The sequence below is a fragment of the Osmerus mordax genome, chromosome 6, assembly GCF_038355195.1.
Source record: "Osmerus mordax isolate fOsmMor3 chromosome 6, fOsmMor3.pri, whole genome shotgun sequence".
Classification (NCBI taxonomy): Eukaryota; Metazoa; Chordata; class Actinopteri; order Osmeriformes; family Osmeridae; genus Osmerus; species Osmerus mordax.
The window spans coordinates 10,832,818-10,847,289 of record NC_090055.1 but is presented as its reverse complement, the minus strand read 5'-3'; the positions used below and the strand labels follow the sequence as shown (position 1 = coordinate 10,847,289).

The window sequence follows — 14,472 nt, the reverse complement described above, 5'->3', positions numbered from 1 at the left end:
GTGTCACGTGAAAGACACTACGTCATGTTCCCATGTAGGAAGGCAAATTAATATCTTCAAAAATGATTGAAATGAAGGAAATCAAATTTATTTCTAACGCTAAAATAATGCTTTACACATCCGCCAGTCAAAAAACTCTGATTCAATCACAAGTTCATGAAGACTTTTGAGAATGTTTAGTACACAAATCTCAGAAAAAGTTGACTGTAAGATGAAAAGTTGAATTTAGGTGAATATTTGAAAAATGCATGCTTGGCTAATTGTTAAGGAAATTTCCAATGAAATGTCTCCCCTGCTCCTCAGCACGCGCGCTCCACATTCTCACACACTCAGCCTTTCCCTTGACACACGCACAAGCTTGGCGAGACGCATACACAACATTTCAGGCAATTGTGGGCTGACCAAGCCCCACTCATTGCTTGGTCTTTAGCAAAGGACCATGTGGATCTTGATGGTATTGCATTTCCGATTTTGTATGCAATGGTAAAAAGTTCTCAAAATCCTGAAACATTGATAGTATAGGCCAAGAGTAACTACCACACCACAAATGGCCCAATATCACCCATAAGTGACGCTACAGGCCACGCCCTGGTACACAAAGATACAAGGCTTTCTGGAATGGGTAGGCTCACCAAGCCCCCTCCCTTCACTCCTTGGCTTGAAATAAAAGCCCTTGTGGATCTTGATGGTATTGCATTTCAGATTTGGTATCCCATTGGTAAGTCTGCAGCATGGATTTTTACAGTGACAATTTGTGAAGAATATAAATTTTTCAGTGGTTTGCAATGTTTGGAGGAATCCGCCATTGCTGCTTGCAGTTATATTTATTATTATTATTATACATCTGCAATGGGAGTCTATGGCAGCACCTAGAACCACATGGTCAGAAGTTGTGAAATTTGGCACACTCTTTGGGACTTGTCCCCTCATCACTTTCACCAAGTTTCATGTCTCCCATTTCAACCCTCTAGCGCCACCAATGGGTCCAAGTTGAAGGTGTGTTTGCACACGTTACCTTTGAACCATATGCCGCATTTTCCAAAATGAGGTATCATTGGATTCCCTGGATCAAGACAAGTTCAACGCACACTATGACGTCATACCCAGTCATTTAGATTCTCCGCCATTTTGAATGTTAAGGAGAAACGTTTTTTCGCTACTCCTCCTACAATTCTTGTCGAATCTTCTTTAAAAATTTACACAGATGATCTTCAGACCAAGCCTCACAAAAGTTATCCCCTGGAGCTTTGATTTTCGCAACCGTTTGTTAGTTACAGCCAATCAAATTCAGCAACTGATCCGGAAAAAGGGAAGTGAGGTCATATCTTAGTGAATCTTTGATGCATTGACTCCAAACTTGGTGTATGGATTCATGACCCTGTTATTAAGAGGTCCGAAAAAGGTAGGGTCATTTGAGCTCTAGGGGGCGCTACAATAGGCAAAACTGTGTTTTGACCAATCACTGTTGATTTGTTTGTCGTATTTAAGTGATTCCTATGTCTCGTGATATCTTAGGAGATCCCGTGTCTGACGCATGTTAACGCGTGATACCAGACGAATTGATGAGGCCGCCATTTTGAATGAATGAATAAAACGTTTTTTTCCCTACTCCTACACAATGTATCCAATATTCACCAGATTTGGCACAGATTATCTTCAGACCACAATCACCTTGACATGTCAAAATAGGACTGAATTACAGCTGTTGGGGCAACAATTTGGGTCAAATCTGACCACGCGTGCCACAGGAGAAACGGCTTACTTTTTGTATACAGTAACTGTACACAGCAATTCCCAGCGCAGAAAATGGGTCACTGGATAACACGGGCTCCTTTGAAGTGCAAGGTCGTAGGTTCGAATCCAGCCAAAGTCTCAAGCATGTCATGATACAAATTTATCTGTTTAGTGATGCCAGGTATGCGACAGTAGCTGTCGAGCAGTATAATCATAATGGTCACGATAATGTTTCATTCTCACGGGATTTATACTCAGAGTCAGATATATTATGCTTTGTCGATATAGTGATGCTACATCTAGCCAGTGCATCGGATTTCTTGCATCATAACTTCTGAACAGATTTGTCATAAATCACAAGATCGGTCTCTTCTGATTCTAAGTGGCATACTAAGTCGAAATATATCACACTGTCCCGTGTCTGCCATTTTGGGCGTCGGCTATTTGGAATTTTCATTAAAACAAACTCCTCGTTCGCCGTTGCTCCTATTTTCATGGACATGTAATCAAATAATTTTCAGACCACAATCACCTTGACATGTCAAAATAGGACTGGATTACAGCTTTTTATACTTGGGTCAAATCTGACAACGCTTCCCACAGGAGAAACTGCTTACTTTTTTTTATACAGTAACTGAACACAGCATTTCCCTGCAGTGAGAATAGCTCACTGGGATAAGACCGGTTCCTCTGAAGTGCAAGGTCATAGGTTCGAACCCAGCCACAGTCGTCAAGCATGTCATGATACTGGTTTATCTGTTTAGTGAAGCCAGGTATGCCACAGTAGCTGTCTAACAGTATAATGGTAATAATTATCATTCTCAGGGGATCTATACTCAAGAAGAGTCAGATTTATTGTGCTTTGTAGATATGTGTCCTCTAACCTCTAGGGGGGCGATCCCATGTCTGACACATGTTAACTTGTGATACCAGCCGAATTGATGCCACCATTTTGAATGAATTAATAAAACGTTTTTGTCCTACTCCTCCTACAAAATATATCAAATATTCACCAAATTTGGGACAGATTATCTTCAGACCACAATCACCTTGACATGTCAAAATAAGACTGAATTACAGCTGTTTAAACTTGGGCCAAATCGGACAACCGCTTGCCACAGGAAAAACTGCTTATATTTTTACCCAGTAACTGAACTGTGGTTTGCAGCACTGAGAATCGCTCACTAGGATAAGTTGGTGTCCTGGCAACGGCAACGTCAGAGGTTCGAATCCAGCCAAAGCCAACGAGCTAGTCATGTCTCTGATTCTCTGTTTAGCGACACTGTAAGCCACTGCAAAGGAAGCCAGGTACACCGCAGTCGCTAGCTACCTGTAGTTAAGCTACAAGCTATAGTATATGCAATCCTCACACAAGCTATCAAAATGATTTTAGATTTTCGAAACCGTTTGTCCGGTACAGCCAATCGAAATCGGCAGCAGAGCCGCCAAACAGAAAGTTGTGTCGTATCTCAGCAAATCTTTGATGGATTCACGCCAAACTTGCTGCGTGTACTCGGAACACTCTTCTGAGGATGTCAAAAGTTTCTTCTGGGTCATCTGACCTGCTTGGCCACCCCACTGCTGCTTGCAGCTATATTTCTGAATATTATTCTATGGAGGTGATTAGGCCATATGCATGTAGACGATCAACTAGCAACTTTGATCAATATAGGCTACCGCCAAATTTGAATGATAAAACAAAATTGCAAAGTAACTAAAATACGTTATCAAAATGATTAAAAAAAGCAGTTATCTCAGATCTCAAACACTGGGGTCTTACTGGTTAGACTCTAGGCTACACCAAAAAAGACAACAAATATGGATGCTCCAAGCAGGGTTGGCTTTATACAGCCGTATAACTTTGAGCCTCCAAATGTAACAGACGTGGCCGGTCAAGCTTCGTCGGCAGTGCACAACCGTCCTAACCGCCCGTCACTGGACTCGAACTCGGAACCACCGTCTGCATGCGCGACCACGACCAACTATGCCCATTTATTGGCCTATTTAATCCCTTCACTAGTACACTGACTCAGTTGATTACATAGACAATGTTTGATAGCAACAACCTTTCTCTGTCAAACTAGTAAAGCAAAGATCTGACATGCAATCAGCATATCAAATATTCACATACCCCTGTGATCACCCAGATGAAGGTTAGTTTACCAACAGTTTAATGTTTAACTAACATTTTTCTAATGACTCATAATTGTATCCTCATTTAGTTACTTGGTGTTTTGGTAAAGATGGCCCCCCCTTCTCACTGGATGCCCCCCTTCCCCTTGAAGACCCTGCCCCACCTGCCCCTATACATCATCAGACCTTGGACTGGTCTGCCCCCCCCCCCCCCCCCCCCTGACTCCCTTCTCGTGGAGACACAGCCCCCAACACCCCGTACATCATCAGGACCTTGGGATGATCTACTCCCTACCCTGGAGAACCCCCCCCCCCCCCCTTGATTACATCAGACCTTTGGGTCTTCTCTGCCCCCCTCCCTCTCTGAACATCATCAGATTAGGGTTAGATCCTTGGACAGCCTACCATGTGCCACCACGAACGCCCTGGACATTTAATTGGATAACTACATTCCCACCCCATGGTCTTCTGACCAATCACCTATCAAAGATCTCCCTCTCTGGGGGGTACAAGACCTGTCTCCCGAGGACAGGGGGACAGAACTTGGACTGGGCAGAACTCTCTGATCTCTGTCACGACCACTTTCTCAACGAAGGCCTTCGTTTGATCTATTCTGAGACTCTGTTTCTGTGAAGCTGGCATCATCGACTGATTCACTGTACTAGACTAAGAACATCCTGGTGTGTTGTTTCATTGTGTATTCTTGTGATTGATTTGACACACTTTAAACTACATCTCCAAGGCACCGTAAAAAACGTTTGTTTACCTCTGTGAACTTTCAGGAGGTATACAAACGGATTTGTTAACTTTTGAGAACGTCTCTGGACCAATAAGAACAGCGTATTGGTCCAATTATAATACTAGTAGCTCTATATAAGAAACAACAATAAACGACAACAGCAGTAGCCTAAAAGTCAGTCCAAAATTTAGAATTATAGACTAATGGTAAATAAATTTATTCCAGTTAACCAGTAGCCTAAGTTACACATGTATCTTCCTCAAATACTAAAAAGCACAGACAACATAGGCCTACATAACTATTCATCTGTATAATATCACCAGAAGTTGAGGACAAAGTTCACAGAATATATGAGCAGTCATGTGACCATCACTGATAAATGATCAACTTTTATCATCTTTTAAGGAGGAAGTCCAACAACCCAACGCAGACCACACCAGAAAGACCAGCACGTCCTTACAACATCCTGCTCTCCACTGTGAAGATGTCCAGCTCTGTATCAACAACCACGCATGGGGTGGTGGTCATCACCCATGTTCAACCTGCTGGGAACGGCTTGGGGATGGGGGCCCCCTCCCCCCCCACCTGTATGGGTCGGGTAGGACCTGTGGTGTCGTCTGTGATGGAGAGGTTCCGTGAGGGACATCCAAAGGCTCTGGGGGTAGGACTTTACTGTACCAAGTGTATGTAAGATTATATGTAATCAAAACGGAGCGATAGTGAAGAATGTTTCATAGTACAGAGGGGTGTATGGCTACATCATTGTTTATTTAATTCAGTAATTTAAATAAATTACTGACTTTCTGAATCAAAGTTGTGTCAAATAAAACTACAGTAAAAAAGTTAAAAGACCAGTGTACCTTTTTCTTTCCCTTTTAAAAAAGTTGAGAAGGACAATGTTGTTACCCTTCGGTTCCTCACTCAAAATTGTCCTTCTCAACCTTTTTAAAAAGGATAAAAAAAAGTGCAGTGTTTTTTTTCAGAGGTTTATATTACTGGACTGTATTGTTTAATTATAGAACAAAATTCAATACGAGCGCTACTCAAATCTGTTCCTCTTTTCATGTTAGTTCTTACAATCAATAAAAATGTCCCAAAAGCAAAGTGCTGTTCATTAGTCATATTAGGGTTAAAGCCATCCCTTGCTTTTACTGCAACTGGTTGGTTGGCTGTATTACAGACCTGTACCTTTTGAACAAAAAAACTGGCTTGGACCCTGGCAGTTAAACACATTCGTCTTCTTTTTGATTAACAGTATGAAAGCAATCAAACAATGCTAAGTCTGAGCTAGCTAGTAAAGACAGAGTGGGAATCTATCACACTTTTAGCTGATTCTGTCTACAAAAGCAAAACATTTCTCATGCTTTTTTTAAAACATTGCTTCTTATTTTTTTGACAGAATCTGATACAAGCCATACTGAGCCTTTTTTGGGATCCTACCATGACAGCATTGTGTTAGACTGCTGAATGCTTCCAATGGTTTGCTTGACCGAACACATTGCACACTATGGATGCCTCCACAAACTTAATGACAATGGCAAAATTAGCATGTAGCTTAGCATTTATACTACTGTGCATTCAAAATGAAAATCCCATTCCAGTTGTTTGATCTAAACCAAGCCTTTCAAAAGTATTATAACTACATACTAATCAAAACATAAAGCATGAATTAATGTCAAAATAGTAATAACTGTTAAGTGAACAACAGATTTGCCAAAAGAAAACTGGACAAAAAGCAGGTAACTTTACACACTGACAGGTGGCCCTGGGATAGATCAAACAACCATCCAAAATAATGATCCTACTGGATAAGTACTACAAAACAATATACCGAAAGGTGTGAATGCATTTTATAGTAAATAGAAAAGGTAGAATATTAATTAATATTTGTGGCACAGGAATACACAGTGATCACAAAACAAAATGACAAGCTTCACAATATCCTTGGCTTTTTGCTTGCTTTTCTACACAATCTACGCCCATCTTCAATTCATGTGTTGTGTTCCACAAAGGAGTAAAAGCTTATATACATCAAGTCATTATTAATACACCTGTTCTTGATCATTCATGTCCCCAGAGGAGGGCGGCGATGATGAAGGGGTAGACTTCGTGAAGTGCGGATGAGGGGGTTAGTGAGGGAGAGGGGCAGGAAGGGAGGAGGAGTTGGCCCTTTGTGCAGGTGGGAGTGAGCAGGTAGTTGGAGAGGAGGAGAGTGGGACACACTGGATGCGAAGAAACTGCGATTAGCTGCGAAGCGCCTAGAAGCACCGCCTTTTTTCTTTCGGCGCCCATGTTATTAAATTGCATTCCTCCGTGCTTTAGCTGGCCTGATGCGTATGAGTTGATTGGAGTGAAGGAGGAGTCCTGGTGTGCTGTCTTCCTCCCAAACTTCAGTTAATAGTCAGTCCAAAGTTTAGAATAGGCTACTGTTAAATAAATGTATTCCAAACTAGTAAATTACATGTCTCTTTCTCTCTTTCACTTACTTACAACTATAAAGTACAGACAGAACTATTAATCTGTATAAAATCACCATATCTTGTTAACACTTTCATTCACATTGTGAATGTTCCACGGAGGACCAAGTTCACAGAATATATGAGCAGTCATGTGACTATCACTGATAAATGATCAACTTTTATCAACTTTTCCACACTAGAAAGACCTTATGACATCCTGCTCTCCACTGTGAAGATGTCCTGCTCTGTATCAACAACCACTAATGGGGTGGTGGTCATCACCCATGTTCACCCTGCTGGGAACGGCTTGGGGATGGGGGCCTCCCCCCCCACCTGTATGGGTCGGGTAGGACCTGTGGTGTCGTCTGTGATGGAGAGGTTCCATATCAAAACGGACCAATAATGAAGCATGTTTCATTGCACAGCGGGGTGTATGGCTACATCCTTGTTTACACATTTCTCTTATGACCCTGTTTTGTTACAGGAAGAGTCACTGACTGTGATTGTGCTACTTTTTTTACTCTGTTTTCCTGTCAGACAGTACAAATCATGGTTGGCGCCATGACATTTTTGGTCATGCTGTACACGGGGTATAAGGTGTGGGATATGACTATTTTAGCATTGTATTATATATAAATGAATTTGGGGCACAACTGTCATTCATGCCATCATAAAAGTCTTCCTTAAAGCTGTAGGTGACAAAATACTTCTTATACAAAGTCAAGTATATAGCTACTAGAGTAACATTTTATCTGTTGTGAAAATTTTGTCCCATGTACAGCAATTTAATTTTGTGTCTTCCCAGGGAATTGCTGCCATCATGGTGCTTTTCTCTTTGCTGGAGATGATGGTCTCCATTAGTGTCTCAGTATTTGCCTGCAAAGCTCTCTGTCATTCCCCCCCTGAAGTAAGTGGAAGCATTGAAAACAACGTGGGATTGGTCAAAATGCCGTCCAGTGCTGACAGCTGGTATAGGCCACTGCAGGGGACAGTGAAACAAGATGCACCTTAATAATTACATGTCTTATTTTGTCTTGTAGCAGGCGTTCATCGTTGACAGTTACTTACCTGAAGGTGGCCCTGTACCTGTACCTTCAAAGACAACATTCAACATCCCATCAAACAAGACGTCCAGTTCTGTATCAACAACCACTCATGGGGTGGTGGTCATCACCCATGTTCACCCTGCTGGGAACGGCTTGGGGATGGGGGCCCCCTCTCCCCCCACCTGTATGGGTCGGGTAGGACCTGTGGTGTCGTCTGTGATGGAGAGGTTCCGTGAGGGACATCCAAAGGCTCTGGGGGTAGGACTTTACTGTACCAAGTGTATGTAAGATTATATGTAATCAAAACGGAGCGATAGTGAAGAATGTTTCATAGTACAGAGGGGTGTATGGCTACATCATTGTTTACACATTTCTCTTATGACCGTGTTCCATTAAATAGTCACTGTCTGACTGTTTTTGCTCTGCATGTTTTGCCATCAGACAGTATAAATCATGGTTGGCGCCATTACATTTTTGTTTGGAATCGTGATGGCTGTTGGTGAATTGAGTCTTGGAGGAGTAAGCGGTATATTCGTCTGGGGCAGCATCATTGTAAGTGCACATCTTCCCTTTGTTACCTTTGTTGTTGGTCGTCATTCTACAGTACTGGTGTGGATTTCAGTTCACTTTTAAAGTTCTGTTGTGTCACCGTTGAAACAATGAATTGAACTGAAATGAATTGCGCATGTCATCCTTTTTCGGGGACGTAAGGCATCTTACTCCACCTTCCTTTCCTCCGCCCACTACTACACCCACGCAGCAGCGCACAGACATTGGGCCACGTCCGATAAGGCGTCTTTAGAAGACGCACGGATACGCCACACTCACCCCTGTTGGTGTATGATCAGTGCTGACATCAAGTTTGTGTGTACAGGAAACCTACTACTGAGCAAAATGTCTTTTTCTCTCAGTACATAATTGCAGGCTCTCTCACCATTGCAGCTGAAAAATCGTTGAACAAGTGCCTGGTTAGTAATGTTGAGCTTCCTTAATGTCCAGTCTAGTGTTTAGGAGTATCTTATATATATTCCTATATATAACTTTATATAGATGTAAAGTTAGAAATCCTTTATCCCTGCTTTCTATCTCTCCCTCAGGTGAAGGCTTCATTGGGAATGAACGTTGTTGCCACAGTGACTACAGTCATAGGCACAGTTCTCTACTCTTTAGATGCTGCTGGTGTATTTCACTATTGGTACTTTCACCATGACGATGAGCGATGTATGGTATGACCATATATATTTATTCCTTTTTTAATTTGAGATGTTTATGGAATTTAAGTTACAGTATGTATACTGATAACAATTAAAATTGTCAATTACAGGTCTAGTGTTGTAAGTAGTAAGACCTCTCAGTTACTTCAGTCAAACAAGTGTAGCTGACCCAGGGTCTTGCTGTACACAGGGTTGAAGGTGTGGGATATGACTAATTTAGCAGAAACAGTGTAATGATTAGCAATTTGAATATATATATAAATGAATATGAGGCACAACTGTCATTCCATTCATGCCATCATAAAAGTCTGCCTAATTGCTGTAGGCTATTAATTGACTATAGTAGATAGCTACTAGAAAACCAGTATCTGGAGTGAAAATCTTTTAATTTTTTGTCTTCACAGGTGCAACAACAGGGAATTTCTGGCATCATGGTGCTTTTCTCTTCGCTGTAGATGATGGTCACCATCAGTGTCTCAGCATTTGCCTGCAAAGCTGTCTGTCATTCACCCGCTGAAGTAGGCGGAAGCATTGAAAACAACGTGGGATTGCTCAAAATGCTGTCCAGTGCTGACAGCTGCAACCTTAATTATTACGTCTTATTTTGTCTTGTAGCAGGTGTTCATCGTTGGCAGTGACTTACCACAAGGTGGCCCTGTACCTTCACAGACAACATTCGACATCCCATCGAACACCTATGAGGTAGGAAGTCTAACACTGCTTTTCCCCCATTTCTACACCAGAGGTCTCTGCATCAAAACCTAAGTTACAAAGGGAATGCAGACAACACTAACCAAAACCCAAACATGCTTTCTCTCAGAAATAAAAATGAATGTTCAACTTAATAAGAATCAATAGGTTATCCTTGATGAATTATGTCTTCTCATATCCTCTTTTGTTGCTCCAGACTTTGACGACCCCAAAAGGACCAGAAGAGGGATTGCCTGCCTATGACAACAACAGACCCCCCCAGTACAGTCCGGCTATCATTCCCTGAGGGTCTTAACTGTGGCTGCTTGCTTGGCTTCTAGGTTCTCTGTAGTTTGTTATGGTCACTTTATTACCCCCAATAATCACTTTTTAAAATCTTTCCACTGGTTAGAGGGAAATTATACTGACTGAATGATGTTTTACCCTGTAATTTCTTCTCTCTCTCCTTTTTTATTTATTGTTGTATTATTATTGTATGGGGGGATGATTATTCATTACGCATTTAGACGGTCAATTAGCAACATTCAGGGGCGAAAACAGATGTTAACATTCGGGGCCCAAACCTAACATAAGTTACACGGTCTGATAAAAAAGGGACGTTGTTGGCCGAGGTCATTTTCCGTTTTTTACAGATTGTGAAAGTGCAGATTGTAAGCTTTCAAATCATGTTTAATATATTGAAATCTGAAAATATAAAGATACGCGTATCTGAATGTTGGTAAACCTGGAAAGCTCTAAGCCCAGATATTCGTCTTCAAAGATTATAGGCCTTTTATTATATGGCAACGACAGTACGAGCGTTCTGATTGGCTAATGGGTAGTCATGCCAGCCGCGTATGCGGTCTGATACGGATACTTATTGCCCTCTGACGTCATATGCGGTCTGATACGGATACTTATTGCCTCTGACGTCATCTGGGGTCTGATTCGGATACTTATTGCCCTCTGACGTCATCTTCAAAATGAGCGATATCAAGGAGTTTTACTATCCAGATGACAATAAAGACATCAACAGCGACAAGGACATTATTAACTTTCTAAAAGAGCAGAAAAGTGTTAACACAGAGAGAAAAACGACAAGCGCTAGGCAGATTGCTAGGTTTGGTTGCTCAGATTTCAGATTGGTTGCTATAGGCAACACCTGAAACACACCGTGAGAAGACTTGAGAGCTGAACAAAAAGACATGTTTTAAATGAAAAGAGCTAAAAATGCCATATAATAAACAACTTACTAACCTCGACCGTTCGGTTAGTAAGTAGTTATTCATGCCTGAAGAGGGGGGGGGGGGGGGGGAGGGTGAAGGGGGGGTCGCCCAGGAAAGGGAGCCACACAAGCTAAGGCCGCCACTGCTTGGTGGCACTGGTGCTCCCAACGTTAAAAAGTTAGTTAATTTCGAGTTTTACATCAGACTATTTCTTCTTAATTTCTGCCATGGTCCGGTTCTCCTAACCCACAGCATTTACGGCCCTATTGAAAGCTTTCCACTCTGCCGACTTTCTTTTGTTGTTTGTTGCTAATACCTGATGACAGGCTGCCAAACAGGACACATTTCCTCGCCTCCACCTGTTGTTAGAACCTTGATCTCACAGTCTGTGAAAATGTTGTTTTTTGCATGTTTAGCCATTTTAATTCAGACAAAGAAATGACCTCAGGGGCGCATTTACTCAACTCATAAACTCTTTTGTTGCTACAGACTTTGAAGACCCCAAAAGGAGCAGAAGAGGGATTGCCTCCCTATGACAACAACAGACCCCAGTATAGTCCGGCTATGATTCCCTGAGGCTCTTAACTGTGGCTGCTTGCTTGGTTTCTATTATTCTCTTTAGTTTGTTATGGTCACTTTATTACCTCCAATAATCGCTTTTTAAAATATTTCCACTGGTGAGAGGGAAATTATACTGACTGTATGTTTAACTGTGTCATGTTTTGTTTTTTCTCTTCTTGTATTTCAAATTCTCTGTTCTGGTGTAAGGCTGGGTGTCATCCTGCCCCCACCTCTCATATGCTAAAATCTGGAGTTGCTGTACAGAGTCTTTACTTGACGGCTCTCATACCTCATTGCGTAACTTACTGTAGTATTGCTTGTCAAATGTGGATAAGTAAGGGTCAAGATGTGGTATGATTGGTTGTTCTTGGGTATAAAAGTAATTGTGAAGCATTGTTCTGTGGATTCTTGATCTCCTTAGACCTTCTCCTCAGCTCTGGCTTGTCCTACTCCGTCCTCACATCTTGCTTTCTATCTTTGGTTTACAATAATTATGGTTGAGTAAGAGTTAACCTTCATTCTGTAACATGTTTGCCTTGTAATTGATTTCATTCATGTTATTAAATGTATGTAAATTTAAATATGTGGATTATCTATACTAAGGGTACATAAACTAGCAGTACTAAGTGGGATTAGAATATAATTAAATATACAATAAAATAAAATATAAGTTGCCGTAAATTACAATATAAAAATACAAAAATACAAATATTACAAAAAATACAAATCTCCAAGATACCATTTTGTAATGCAGTGCAAAAAGCAGTGTGTTTTAAGCAAGAAGTCATTAGAGTCCGTGTGGTCCCTTGGCCTTGTTGAAGAGGCCAACAGCGGAAGGGAAGAAACTGTTTTTGTGGCGTGAGGTATTGGTCCTGATGGACCGCAGCCTTCTGCCGGAGGGGAGTGACTGAAACAGGGAGTGTCCAGGGTGGGAGGAGTCGGACACAATCTTCCGCAGGGTCCTCGAGGTGTGCAGGTCCTCGAGGGTAGGCAGATTGCAGCCAACCACCTTCTCAGCAGTGCGGATGATACGCTGCAGTCTGCTCTTGTCCTTGGCAGTGGCAGCAGCGTACCAGACGGTGATGGAGGAGGTGAGGATGGACTCAATGATGGCTGAGTAGAAGTGCACCATCATTGTCTTTGGCAGGTTGAACTTCTTCAGCTGCCGAAGGAAGTACATCCTTTGTTGTGCTTTCTTGATGAGGGAGCTGATGTTCAGTTCCCACTTGAGGTCCTGGGAGAGGATAGTGCCCAGGAAGCGGAAGGACTCCACAGTGTTGACTGGGGAGTCACACAGGGTGATGGGGGTGAGTGGGGCTGTGTTCCTCCTGAAGTCCACAACCATCTCCACTGTCTTAAGAGCATTGAGCTCTAAGTTGTTCTGGCTGCACCAGGTTGGCCGTTTCGCACCTATAATCAGACTCGTCTCAACCAGAGATGAGCCCAATAAGGGGGGTGTCGTCCGCAAACTTCAGGAGTTTGACGGACGGATGACTGGAGGCGCAACTGTTGGTGTACAGGGAGAAGAGCAGAGGAGAAAGGACGCAGCCCTGAGGTGATCCGGTGCTGATGGACCGGGAGTCAGAGACTTGTGTTCCCAGCTTAACGCACTGCTTCCTGTCAGACAGGAAGTCTGTGATCCACCTGCAGGTGGAATCAGGCACGTTCAGCTGGGAGAGCTTGTCCTGAAGCAGGGCAGGGATGATGGTATTGAAGGCAGAGCTGAAGTCCACAAACAGGATCCTGGCATAGGATGCTGGGGAGTCCAGGTGCTGTAGGGTGAAGTGGAGGGCCATGTTAACTGCATCATCCACAGACCTGTTGGCTCTGTAGGCAAACTGCAGGGGGTCCAGTAGAGGGTCAGTGATGGATTTAAGGTGTGCCAGCACCAGGCGCTCGAAAGACTTCATTACCACAGAGGTCAGGGCGACGGGTCTGTAGTCATTATGTCCTGTTGGCCTTGGCTTTTTGGGCACAGGGATGATGGTGGAGGACTTGAGACAGGCTGGCACATGGCATGTCTCAAGGGAGGTGTTAAAGATGTAGGTAAACACCGGAGACAGCTGATCAGCGCAGTGCTTGAGGGTGGCTGGAGAGACAGAGTCCGGCCCAGCTGCTTTGCGGGGATTCTGCCTCTTGAAAAGTCTGTTAACTTCACCCTCCTGAATGGAGAGAGTCGTCACTGTAGAGGGGGGGAGGTGGGAGGCCTCCTGGGTGGGAAGGGGTAGTTCAGGACTGTCCAATTGTCTGTCAAATCTGCAGTAGAACTCATTCAGGTCGTTGGCCAGGCGGGAGTCGTTAGTGGAGTGGGGGGCTCTGGGCTTGTAGTTGGTAATTTGCCTTGAGCCCTCTCCAGACAGAAGCAGAGTCGTTTGCAGAGAATTGGTGTTTTAGCCTCTCTGAGTACAGTCGTTTAGCCTCCCTCACCGCCTTGCTAAACCTGTTCTTTGACTCCTTGAAACTGTCTTTGTCCCCACTCCTAAACGCGGCCTCTTTCTCTGACCTCAACCTTCTGAGTTTAGCTGTAAACCAGGGTTTGTCGTTGTTGTAGCTTACCCTGGTGCGTGTTGGTATACAGCAGTCCTCACAGAAGCTGATGTATGATGTCACAGCCTCTGTGAGCTCATCCAGACTATTGGTAGCAGTCGTGAACATGTCCCAGTCAGTGCA

General features: G+C 43.0%; 1 pseudogene; it reads left to right on the top strand.

Annotated features, from left to right (window-relative positions):
- The first annotated feature begins 7,691 nt into the window (after positions 1–7,691).
- Positions 7,692–12,366, top strand: LOC136943964 (membrane-spanning 4-domains subfamily A member 4A-like; annotated as a pseudogene).
- Positions 12,367–14,472: the final 2,106 nt, after the last annotated feature.